The sequence below is a fragment of the Hemiscyllium ocellatum genome, chromosome 12, assembly GCF_020745735.1.
Source record: "Hemiscyllium ocellatum isolate sHemOce1 chromosome 12, sHemOce1.pat.X.cur, whole genome shotgun sequence".
NCBI classification, from domain to species: Eukaryota; Metazoa; Chordata; class Chondrichthyes; order Orectolobiformes; family Hemiscylliidae; genus Hemiscyllium; species Hemiscyllium ocellatum.
Window position 1 is genome coordinate 15902 of NC_083412.1, and position 14173 is coordinate 30074.

Genomic DNA, 14173 nt, shown 5'->3' on the forward strand with positions numbered 1-14173 from the left:
CTCTCTCACACTACCATCTCTCGCCCTCCTGTCTCTTATATTCCCCTCTCTTACCGTCCCGTCTCTCGCCCTCCACTCTCTCATTCTCCCCTTTCACTCGCCCTCCCCCTCTATCACCCTCCCTTCTCACTCTCCGTCCTCTCTCTCTCGCTCCTCTCTCACCCTTGAATTAATTGCCCTCCCCTCACTCGGCCTCTGCTCTCTCACCCTTCCCTCCCTCGCCCTCCCCTTACTCAGCCTCCGCTCTTTCGCCCTCCCCTCTCTCGCCATGCCGTCTCTCGCCCTGCTGTCTCTTACCATCTCCTCTCTCTCCCTCCACTCTCTCTCCTCCTCCCTGTCTCTCTCGTCCTCACCCTCTCTCATCCTCCCCTCTCTCACCCCCTCACTTCCCTCAATCTTGCCTTCCCCATCTCTCCCCCTCACCTCTCTTTCTCCCTCGCCTCTCTCTTGGCCCCCCGCCCTCCCCAGTCTCTTGCCCTCCACTCCCTCGCCCTCCCCTCTCAGGCCCTCCCTTCTCTCACCCTCCCCTCTCTCATCGTCTCCCTCTCTCACCCTCCCCTCTCTCTCACCCTCCTCCCTCTCTCACCCTCCCCTCACTCTCACCCCTTCCCTCTCTCTCGCCTTCCTCCCTCACTGTCTCCCCTCTGTCTCGTCCTCCTCTCTCTCTCACCCCCTCCATCCCCACTATCTTGCCCTCCTCTCCGTGTCGCCCACCACTCCCTCACTGTCTCCCCTCTCTCTCGCCCTCCCTACTCACTTGCCCCTCTCTGTTACCCTCCCTTCTCTGTCGTTCTCCCCCTCTTGCCATCCAATCTCTTGCACTCCCCTCTCTCGTCCTCCCCTTTCCCTCTCCCTCCTCCTCTCTCCCCTTCACCACTGTCTCCCTCGCCTCTCTCTCGTCTTCCCCTCTCTCGCCCTCCGCTCTCTCGCCCTCTTGTCTCTCGCTCTACCCACTCCCGCCCTCCCCACTCTCACTCTCCCCTCTCTCTCGGCTTCTCTTCTCCCGCCCTCCCCCTCTCTCCCCTTCACCTCTCTCTCCCACGCCTCTCTCTCACTCTCCCCTCTCTCTCACTTTCCCCAGTCTCTAGCCCTTCCATCTCTCTCTCTCGCCCTCCCCTCTCGCTCACCCTCCCCTCTCTCTTGCCCGCCCCTCTTTTGCCCACCCACTCAATCGCCCTCCCCTCTTTTGCCCTCCTCTCTCTCTCTCCCTCCCCTCTCTATTGCCCTCCCCATCTCTCTCTCGCCGCTCTCTCGCCCTCCCCTCTGTGTCTCTCCTCTCTCCCCCTCCCCTTCCCTCCCCCTCCCCTGTCTCTCACCCTCCCCAGTCTCACCCCCTTCCCTCCCTCTCTCTCTTGCCCTCCCGTCTCTTGCCCTCCCCATGCTCGTCCTCCCCTCTCTCTTGCCCTCCCCTCTTTCGCCTACCACTCAATTGCCCTCCCCTCTCTTGCCCTCTCTGTCTCTCATCCCTCCCCCTCCCTCTCTCTCACCCTCCCCTCTCTCGCCCTCTACTCTCTCGCGGCCTCCCCTCTCAAGATCTCCCCTCTCTACCCCTCCACTCTCTCGACCTCTCATCTCTTGCCCTCTCCTTTCTCTTCCTCCTGTCTCTCGCTCGACCATCTCTCGCCCTCCCGTCTCTCACACTTCCCTCTCTTGCCCTCCCGTCTCTTGATCTCCCCTCTCTCGCCCCCGCTCTTTCTCCCTCCCTTCTCTCTCGCCCTCCCATATCTCTCCCTCCCTCTCACTCCCCCTCCCCTCCCGATTGCCCTCCCTCTCTCTCAACCTCCCCTCTCTCGCCCTCCTCTCTCTCTTGCCCTCCTCTCTCTCTCCCTCCCCCTCTCTATCACCCTCCCCATCTCTCTCTTGCCGCTCTCTCGCACTCCTCTCTCTCTCCTCCCTCCCCCACCCCTCTCACTTACTCTCCCCTCTCTCTTGCCCTCTCCTCTCCAGCCCTCCCCTCTATCTCCCCCTCCCCTCTCTCCCGCCCTCCCCTCTCTCTCTCCCTATCGTTTCTCGTCTTCCTGTCTCTTGCTCGACCATCTCTCGCCCTCCCGTCTATCACACTTCCCTCTCTTGCCCTCCCATCTCTCGATGTCCCCCTCTCTCACCCTCCACTCTTTCGCCTTCCCCTCTCTCTCGCTCTCCCATCTTTCTCTCTCCCCATCTCTACCCCCCTTGCCCTCCCCTCTCTCGTGCTCCACTCTCTCTCGCCCTCCCCTCTCTCGCCCTGCCCTCCCTTCTCCCGCCCTCCCCTCTCTCGCCCACCCATCTCTCTCGCCCTCCCCTCTCTCTCCCTCCGCTCTCTCACACCCTCTCCTCTTTCGCTCACACCTTGAACTCACCCTCACCTATATCGCCCTCCCCTCTCTCGTTCTTCCTTGTCTCTTGAACTCCCCTCTCTCTCACCCTCCCTCTCTCTTGACCTCTCTTCTCTCACCCTCCCGTCTCACTCACATTCCCCACTAACTCTCCCTCCCCTGCTTGCCGCCCTACCCTCTCTCACCCTCCTCTCTCTTTCACTCGCCCTCTCTCGCTCTATCATCTCTCTCTCGCCCTCCCATCTCTCTCTCGCCCTCCCCTCTCTCTCGCCATGATCTCCCACTCCTGTCTCACTCTGCCCTCTGCCCCTCCCCTCTCGCTCTAGCCCTCCCCTCTCCCTCACGCTCCCTTCTCTCTCGCCCTTCTCTCTCTCTCGCCCACCCCTCTCTGGCCCTCCCTTCTCTTATCCTCCCATCTCTCACCATCCCCTCTCTCTCCAACCCTTCTCTCTCTCCCTCCCCTATGTGTCACCCATTCCTCCCTCACTCCCTACCCTCTCTCTCGTCGTCCCTACTCTCTCGCCCTCCCATCTTTCTCTCACCCTCCCCCCTCTCGCCCTCCCCTCTCTCTCACCCTCCCCTCTCTCACCCTCCCCTCTCTATGACGCCACCCTCTCTCTCGCCCTCCTCTCTCTCGACCTCCCTTCTCTGAATCTTCCCTCTCTCGCCCTCCCCTCTCTCTCCTTCCCTCTCTCGCCCTCCCCTCTCTCTCCATCCCCTCTATTTTGCCCTCCACTCTGTGTCGCCCACCCTTCCCTCACTCCCTCCCCTCTCTCTCGCCCTCCCCACTCTCTTGCCACTCTCTGTTACCCTTCCTTCTCTATCGTCCTTCCTTCTCTTGTCCTCCATTCTCTTGCACTCCCCTCTCTCGCCCTCCCCTTTCACTCTCCCTCCCCTACCTCTCACATTCCCCTCTCTCGCCCTACCATCTCTCTCACCCTCCACTCTCTCGCCCTCCGCAGTCTCTCACCCTCCCCTCTCTCTCACCCACCCAAGTCTCTCGCCCTCCTCTCTCTCTCATCCTCCCCTCTCTCTTGCACTCCACCCTTTCTCACCCTCGGCTCTCTCGCACTCCGATCTGTCGCACTCCCCTCTCTCACCCCTTCACCCTCTCGCACTCTGCTCTTTAGCCCTCCGCTCTCCCGTCCTCCCCTCTCTCTCACTCCCCACTCTCTCGCCATCCCCTCTCTCGCCCTCCCTTCTCTCGCCCTTCCCACTCTCGCTCTCCCCTCTCTCTCTCACCCTCCCCTCCCTCTCACCCTCACCTCTCTCTCACTATCACCTCTATCTCACCATCACATCTCTCTCGCCCCCCACTGTCTCGCCCTTCCATCTCTCACCCTTCCTCTCTCACCCTCCCTTCTCTCTTGCCCTCCTTTCTCTCCCCCTCCCCCTCTCTCTCTCTCCCATCTTGCTCTCCCTCCCCTCTCTCGCCCTCACCTCTCTCGCACCCTTCCTCTCTCACCCTCTCCTCTCTCTCGCCCTCCTCTCTCTCTCCCTCCCCTCTGTCCCTCCCATCTCTCACGCCCTCCCCTCTTTCGCTCACACCTCGCTCTCACCCTCCGCTCTCTCGCCATCCCTTCTCGCACACTTCCCTATTTCCCGACTCCCGTCTCTCCTGTCCTCCCCTCTTTCTCGATCAACCTTCTCTCGCCCTCCTCTCTCTCGTCCTCCCTTCTCTTATCGTCCACTGTCTCGCCCTACCCTCGCTCTATCCCCTCTCTCTTGCCCTTCCATCTGTGTCACCCACCCCTCCCTCATCCCCTCTGCTATCTTCCGTCTCCCCTCTCTCTCGTCCTCCCCTCTCTCTCGCCTTCCCCTCTCTCTCGCCCTCACCCTCTGTTACCCATCCCTCTCACTTTCCCTCCCCTCTCTCTCGATCCCCTCTCTCTCGCCCTCCCCTTTCTCGCGACCCTATCTCTCGCCCGCCTCTCTCTCTCGCCTTCCCCCTCTCTCGCCCTCACTTCATCACCGACATCCTGACCCCTCACACTCACTCCATCACCATCACAATGACCCCCTCACTCTCACTCATCACCATCACCCTGACCCCCTCACACTCAATCCATCATCGTTACCCTTATATTCTCCCACTCACTACATCACCATCAAACTGTCCCCTCACACTCACTCCATCACCGTCACAGTGATAACCTCCCACTCACTACCTACGCATCACACTGATCCCCTGACACTCGCTCCATCGCTCATACTCAGACTCCCTCATGCTCACTCCATCAACGTCCCCTGAACCCATCACACTCACTCCAACACCGTCAGCCTGACCCCCTCACACTCACTCATCACCGTCACCCTGGCACCCACACACTCTCTCCATCACTGTCACCCTGATCCCCTCACACACACTCCATCACTGTCACACTGACCCCCTCACACTCTCCCTGTCACCATCACCCTAACCCTCTCACACTCACTACATCAGCATCACCCTGGCCCCCTCACACTCACTCCATAACCGTCACCCTGACACCCTCACATCACTCCATCACCGTCACATTGATCCCCTCGCACTCACTCCATCACAGTCTCCCTGAACCCCTCACACTCAATCCATCATCGTTACCCTGATATACTCCCACTCACTACATCACCGTCAAACTGTCCCCTCACACTCACTCCATCACCGTCACAGTGATAACCTCCCACTCACTACCTACCCATCACAATGATCCCCTGACACTCGCTCCATCGCTCATACTCTGACTCCCTTACGTCCACACCATCAACTTCCCCTGAACCCATCACACTCACTCCAACACCGTCACCCTGACCCCCTCACACTCACTCCATCACCGTCGCAATGACCCCCACACACTCACTCATCACCGTCACCCTGACTTCACCACACTCTCTCTGTCACTGTCACCCTGATCCCCTCACACTCACTCTATCATGGTCACCCTGACCCCCTCACACCCACTCCATCACCCTCACCCTGACCCCCACAAACTCACTAAATCTCCGTCACCATGGCCCTGTCGCACTCATTCCATCACCGTCACAATGATCCCCTCACACTCACTCCATCACTGTCACCCTGACCTCCTCACACTCACACAATCACTGCCACCGTGACCCTCTCACACTCGCTCCATCACCATCACACTTACACCCCTCACACTCACTTCATAACTGTCACACTGACCCCCTCACAGATAATCCATCACCATCATGCTGACCCACTCACACTCACTCTATCATCGTTACACTGACCCCCTCACACTCACTCCATCACAGTCTCCCTGACCCCCTCACACTCACTCCATAACCCTTAGCCTGACCCCCTCACACTCACTCCATCACCATCACATTGATCCCCTCACACTCACTCTATCAATGTCTCCCCGACCCCCTCGTACTCATGCTACCACCGTCACCCTAACCCCCTCACACTCACTCCATCTCAGTCACCCTGACCTGCTCACGTTCACTCCATCACGGTCACCCTGACCACCTCACACTCACTCCATCACTATCACCCTGACCCCCTCACACTAACTCGGTCACCGTCACCCTGACCCCATCGCACTCACTCCATCACCGTCACAGTGATCACCTCACAATCACTACCTACCTATCAAACTGATCCCCTGACACTCACTCCATCACTAGTACACTGACCCCTCACGCTCACTCAATCACTGACACCCTGACCCCCTCACAATCACTCCATCACCTTCAAACTGACCCCCTCACTCTCACTCCATCACAGTCTCCCTGACTCCCTCACACTCACTCCATCACCATCACACTGACCCCCTCACACTCATGCCATCACCGTCACGCTGACCCTCTCAGACTCAATCCATCACCATAACACTGACTCCCTCCCACTCACCCATCACCCCCACCCTGACCCCCTCACACTCACTTAATCTCCGTCAACCTGAACCACTCACACTCACTCCATCACCATCACCCTGATCCCCTCCCACTCAGCACATCACCATCACGCTGACCCCCTCATACTCACTCCATATCCGACACCTGAAACCCTCACACTCACTCCATCTGCGTCATCCTGACCCCCTCACACACACTCCATCACTGTCACCCTGACCCCCACACACTCATTCCATCAACGTCACACTGACCCCCTCACACTCACTCCAACACCGTCACACTAACCCACTCACTCTCACTGCAACACCATCACAATGAATCCATCACAGTCACTCCTTCACCATCACCCATACCCCCTCAGACTCACACAATCACCCTCAACTTGACCCTCTCACACTCACTCCTTCACCCTCACCCTGACCGCCTCACACTCACTCCATTATCGTCACCCTGACCAGCTCACAGTCACTCCATGACACTCACCCTGAACTCCTCACACTCACTCCATCACCGTCACTCTAACCCCCTCACACTCACTCCATCACCGTCACCCTGAACCCTTCACACTCACACCATCAATGTCACCCTTACCCCCTCACGCTCACTCCATCAACAACACCTTGACCCCCTCACACTCACTCTATCACCATCACACTGAACCACTCACACTCAATCCATTACCCACACCCTCACCCTGACCGCCTCACACTCACTCCATGACACTCACCCTGAACCCATCACACTCACTTCAACACCATCACACTGACCCCCTCACACCCACTCCTTCACCGTCACCCAGACCCCCTCACACTCACTCCATCACTGTCACAGTGACCCCTTCACACTCACTCAATCATTACCACCCTGACTCCCGCACAGTCACTTCATCACCATCTTCCTGGCCCCCTCACACTCACTCCATTTCCCTCACCCTGACTGCCTCACACTCCCTCTGTCACCATCACACTTACCCCCTCACACTCACAATATCACTGCCACCCTGACCTCCTCGCACTCACTCCATGACACTCACCCTAAACCCCTCACACTCACTCTATCACCGTCACCCTGACCCCCTCACACTCACACCATCACCGTCACCCTGACCCACTCACATTCATTCCATCAATGTCATCCTGACCCACTCACATTCACTCCATCTCCGTCACACTAAACCCCTCACACACTCTCCATCGCTGTCACACTGATTCCTCTCACATTCACTCCATCATTGCAACCATGACTCCCTCACTTCCACTCCATCTCCGTCACCCTGACTCCCCCACACTCACTCCATCATAGTCACTCTGACCTTCTCGCACTCACATTCATTCTGACCCCTTCACATCTACAATGTAACACACTGCTCCGCACACTCCACCACCATCACACACATTGCCCCACTACACCCCCACCGTCATGTTCACCACCATACAATTCTCCATCACACCCACACTGCACCACACCACCCCCACCGTCACGCTCGCCCCCACACACTCCACCACCATCACAAACACTGCCCCACACCACCCCCACCATCACACCCACCCACACACTCCACCACCATCACACTGACCCACACCGCCATCACCATCACGCTCACCACTACACACTGCACCACACACACTGCCCCTCACGACCCCCACGGTCACGCTCACCCCCACACATTCCACCACCATCGCACACACTGCCACACACCACCACCACCGTCATGCTCACCCCTACTCTCTCCACTAAACCCTCACACATTGCCCACACCATCCCCACTGTCAAGCTCACCACCACACAATCCACCACACTGTCACACAGTTTCCCACGCTACCCTCACAGTCACACTTAACCCCACACACTCCACCACACTCTCTCATACTTCCCTACACCACGCCCAATGTCACGCTCACCCCCACACACTCCACCACCCTCACGCACATTGCCCCACAACACCCCCACCGTCACACTCACCCCTACAAACTCCACCACCCTCACATACACTGCTCCACACCACCCCCACTGTCATACTCACCCCCGCGCTCTCCACCACCATAACACAAACAGTGCCCCACACTACCCCCACTGTCACACTCACCCCCACGCTCTCCACCACCATCACACACACTGCCCCATTCCACCCGCACGGTCACACTCACACCACACAATCCACCACACTGTCACACAGTTCCCACACTACCTCCACAGTCACACTCACTCCCACACACTCCACCACACTCACACTCACTGCCCCACACCACCCACACCAACACGCTCCCCCTCACACACACTGCCCCACACCACCCCCACCATCACGCTCACCCCCACACACTTCACCACACTGTCACACAGTTCCCCACACTACCCCCACCATCACGCTCACCCCCACATACCCCAACACCATCTCACACACTGCACCACACCATCCCCACAGTCACACTCACCCCCACATATTCCACCACCATCACACACACTGCCCCTCACGACCCCCACGGTCACGCTCACCCCCACACATTCCACCACCATCACACACACTGCCACACACCACCACCGTCATGCTCACATACACACTCTCCACTAAACCCTCACACATTGCCCACACCATCCCCACTGTCAAGCTCACCACCACACAATCCACCACACTGTCACACAGTTTCCCACGCTACCCTCACAGTCACACTTAACCCCACACACTCCACCACACTCTCTCATACTTCCCTACACCACGCCCAATGTCACACTCACCCCCACACACTCCACCACCCTCACGCACATTGCCCCACAACACCCCCACCGTCACACTCACCCCTACAAACTCCACCACCCTCACATACACTGCTCCACACCACCCCCACTGTCATACTCACCCCCACGCTCTCCACCACCATAACACAAACAAGTGCCCCACACTACCCCCACTGTCACACTCACCCCCATGCTCTCAACCACCATCACATACCGTACCCCACACCACCCTCACCTTCACGCTCAGCCCCACACACTCCATGACCCACACACACTGTGCCCCACACTACCCCCATTCTCACGCTCACCCCCACACACTCCATGACCCACACACACTGTGCTCCACACTACCCCCACTGCCACGCTCACCCCCACACAATCCGCCACCCTCACATACACTGCCCCACACCACCTCATCATCACGCTCACACCCACCCACACACCACCACCCTCACACGCACTGCCCCACACCACCCCCACCATCACGCTCACCCCCACACTCTCCAGCATCCTCACACACAATATCCCACACCACCCTCACAGTCACGCTCACACCCACACACTCAACCACCCTCACACACACTGACCCACACCACCCCTACTGTCACGCTTACCCCCACGCTCTCCACCACCATCACACACACTGCCCCATTCCACCCCCACGGTCACACTCACACCACACAATCCACCACACTGTCACACAGTTCCCACACTACCTCCACAGTCACACTCACCCCCATGCTCTCAACCACCATCACACACCGTACCCCACACTACCCCCACTCTCACGCTCACCCCCACACACTCCATGACCCACACACACTGTGCCCCACACTACCCCCACTGTCACGCTCATCCTGACACAATCCACCACCATCACACACACTGCCCCTCACCACCCCCACGGTCAGGCTCAGCCCCACACATTCCACCACCATCACACCCACTGCCCCACACCACCCTCACTGTCACGTTCACACCCATACACTTCATGACCCAAACACACTGTGCCCCACACTGCCCCCACTGTCACACTCACCCCCACACACTCCACCACCATCATACACTTCCCCACACCACCACCACCGTCATGCTCACCCCCACGCTCTCCACTAAACCCTCACACATTGCCCCACACCATCCCCACTGTCAAGCTCACCACCACACAATCCACCACACTGTCACACAGTTTCCCACGCTACCCTCACAGTCACACTTACCCCCACACACTCCACCACACTCTCTCACACTTCCCTACACCACGCCCAATGTCACGCTCACCCCCACACACTCCACCACCCTCACGCACATTGCCCCACAACACCCCCACCGTCACACTCACCCCTACAAACTCCACCACCCTCACATACACTGCTCCACACCACCCCCACTGTCATACTCACCCCCGCGCTCTCCACCACCATAACACAAACAGTGCCCCACACTACCCCCACTGTCACACTCACCCCCATGCTCTCAACCACCATCACACACCGTACCCCACACTACCCCGACTCTCACGCTCACCCCCACACACTCCATGACCCACACACACTGTGCCCCACACTACCCCCACTGTCACGCTCATCCTGACACAATCCACCACCATCACACACACTGCCCCTCACCACCCCCACGGTCAGGCTCAGCCCCACACATTCCACCACCATCACACCCACTGCCCCACACCACCCTCACTGTCACGTTCACACCCATACACTTCATGACCCAAACACACTGTGCCCCACACTGCCCCCACTGTCACACTCACCCCCACACACTCCACCACCATCATACACTTCCCCACACCATCCACACTGTCACGTTCACCCCCACACAATCTACCACACTGTCACACAGTTCGCCACACTACCCCCACAGCCACAGTCACCCCCACACACTCCACCACAGTCTCACACACTGCCCCACACCACCCCCACAGTTCCACTCACCCCCACACACTGCACCACCATCACCCTCACCCTCACCCCCACACACTCCACCACCATCACACACACTGTCCCTCACCACCCCCACGGTCAGGCACACCCCAACACACTCCACCGCCCTCACACACTGTGCCCCACACACCTCTCACCGTCACGCTCACCCCCACACGATCCTCCACACTGTCACACACACTGCCCCACTCCACCCCCACCGTGATGCTCACCCCCACACACTTCACCAACATCATACACACTGGTCCATACCACCCTCACAGTCACGCTCACCCACACACACTCCACCACCCCCATCATCACGCTCACCGCCACACACTCCACCATCCTCACACACCGTGCCCCACACCACCCTCATCGTCACACTCACCCCCATGCACTCCACCACCCTCACACTCCTTGCCCCACACCACCCCCACTGACAAGCTCCCCCTCACACACTCCACCACATACTCACACACTGCCCCCACCACCCACACCGTCACACTCACCCCACGCACTCGACCACCCTCACACTCACTGCCCCACACCACCCCCACCATCACACTCACCCCCACACACTCCACCATCATCACACACTGTCCCATGCCACCTCCACTGTCACGCTCACCCCTACACACTGGACCACCATCACACACACTGCCCCACACCACCCCCACTGTCACACTCACACCCACACACTCCACCACTATCACACACACTCACCCATACCACCCTCACCATCACGCTCAACCCCACACACTCCGCCACCCACACACACACTGCCCCACACCACCCTCACATACACTGCCCAACCCCATCCCCACCGTTACGCTCACCCCCACACACTCCACCATCACCATATACTACCCCACACCACACTCATCGTCACACTCACCACCACACACACCACCACAATCACACATACTGCCCCACACCACCCCTACCTTCCTGCTCACATCCACACACTACACCACTCTCACACATACTGCCCCCGAACACGCCCACCGTCACGCTCACCCCCACACACTCCACCACTATCACACACACTGCTCCACACCACCCACACTGTCACGCACCCACCACCACCATCACACACACTACTCCACACCACCCTCACTGTCAGTTTCACACCCACACTCCACCACCATCGTCACACATACTGCCCCACACCACCCCTACCTTCCTGCTCACACCCACACACTACATCACTCTCACACACTCTGCCCCAGAACACGCCTACCGTCACGCTCGCCCCCACACACTCCACCACCATCACACACACTGCCCCACACCATCCCCACTGACATGCTCACACCCACACACTCCAACACCATAACACACACTGCCCCATACTGTCCCCACCGTCACGCTCACCCCCACACACTCCAACACCATACCCAAACTATCCCACACCACCACCACCGTCACGTTCACTCCCACACACATTCCCCTACCATCAGACTCACTCGCCCACACATTACCCCACCATCACGCGCACTCCCTCGCACACTCCCCCAGCACACGCTCACACGCCCACGCAGTCTCCCACCATCACACTCCTCACACACCTTAAACCGAGCTCCTGCCTGTGAACACCGACCCAGCTGATCCCCTCTAAATGGCCTTTAACCCCATCCCCATTCGACTTCCTGAGTAAGAGACAGTCTGTCCCACACAATATGTTCTGTTTGTGATATCCTGTTGTACCAGTCTCAGCCACAGCCGATGGTACCATTCCACCTATTACCCCCTAGTAATGGCTGGTGTTCTCACACCCACTATTTCGTCCCAATCTCTGTTCCCTAACATCGGCCTGAAGATCGACAACCCTCTTCTGTTCCCCCAGCACCGAAGGATTCCAGAAAGGCAGTAACATTGGGAGGTTATGATCGCAAGATGGACAGAGAGTGAATGAGATTGGGGAAGGCAAGGACAGTGGAATTGAGTGTGTAAATGGGAAAAGGAGAGAGAAATAGCAGTGCAGAGTGAGAGTGGGAGGGATATATGGAGGGAGAGGGACAAAGGGAGAAAGGTGAATTCTGCTGAGAGCCAAGTTGGAGTGGGAGACACAGAAGGGAAACTAAGGACAGAGGGAGTTAAACCCAGCTCCTGAGCTCAGAGTGCAGTGCCCTCCCCTTCCCTGAAGACCAGGATTTGGGGCTGAGCCTGTCTGTCTCCAGCTCAGCTTCTCCAACACAAAGACACACAACAACATCGGTCACTCTGCTGCTCACCACGCTTTAATCAACATTTTTATTGGTAACAAATGGAAGTGATGGATACAGTCAGTGGGATGGTGCCTTTTCTCACTGGCCCCTGAGTTGTGAGAAACATTGAAATATTTCCCTGTAACCCCCCTGTGGGATAAGGATGGACAAACCAGCGCTACCCTCAGTCTGTTACCATAGCGACAGGCTGCTCCATCGCTGAAACACTGAACTTAAATGAGAAAATCCCGGATGGATTGATTAATGAGGGAATTTGATTGATGGATGGATCTGGGTGAAGGGATATTTCAGCACATTCTTCAGCTGCTGCCTGAACTTAGTCTGGGTCACGGCATAAATCGCGGTGTTTGTGCAGCAACTGAGGAGCTGCAGCATGAAGCCCAATTCCTGCACAAAGTAATGGAGATACACAGACCGATACTCAATCAACCACATCCGTCTCCATATAGAAAACAGCATTAACGTTGACCATAACAGGATGAAATTGGCCGAGATCACAAATAGTAAAATGATGGATTTTTTTCGGTTTCTCATTTCTGTGTCAGACTGAATGTCGCCATTGGTGTGAGCGCGGAGTCTCCTGCGGGCTCTGCTGGTCATTAAAATGTGTCTGACGGTGAGAACATTGAGCAGCAGAATCAGGAGAAATGGGACACCCGGGGTTAGAATGTGGTGGAGGAACTCGATTGTGACCCAGACACTGGACCATCGAACAGCGTCTGTTACATCACAAAACCAGGGGGTGTGCTGCAGCGAATACCGAGCCGTTAGCATAAAATACCAGGAAATGTTCTTTAAACAGCTCAGCCCAGTCACTGCTCCCAGAACCACAGCCGCAGTTTTCTCACTGCAATATTTACTTTTCAGCTTCTGGCAACAAATGGCCACAAACCGATCAAAAGTGAAAGTGACGGTGAACCAGACAGAGCAGTCAGTGGCTGCATAAAGCAGGACGGCGTGGATATTACACACGGGGACGGAGTCCTTCAGGAAATAAACTGTTCCCGATAAACAATGGGAATGTGTCTCAGGGTCAGGTCGAGGATAATGACCAGGAGATCCGCCGCTGCCATGGCCCCCAGGTAACGTC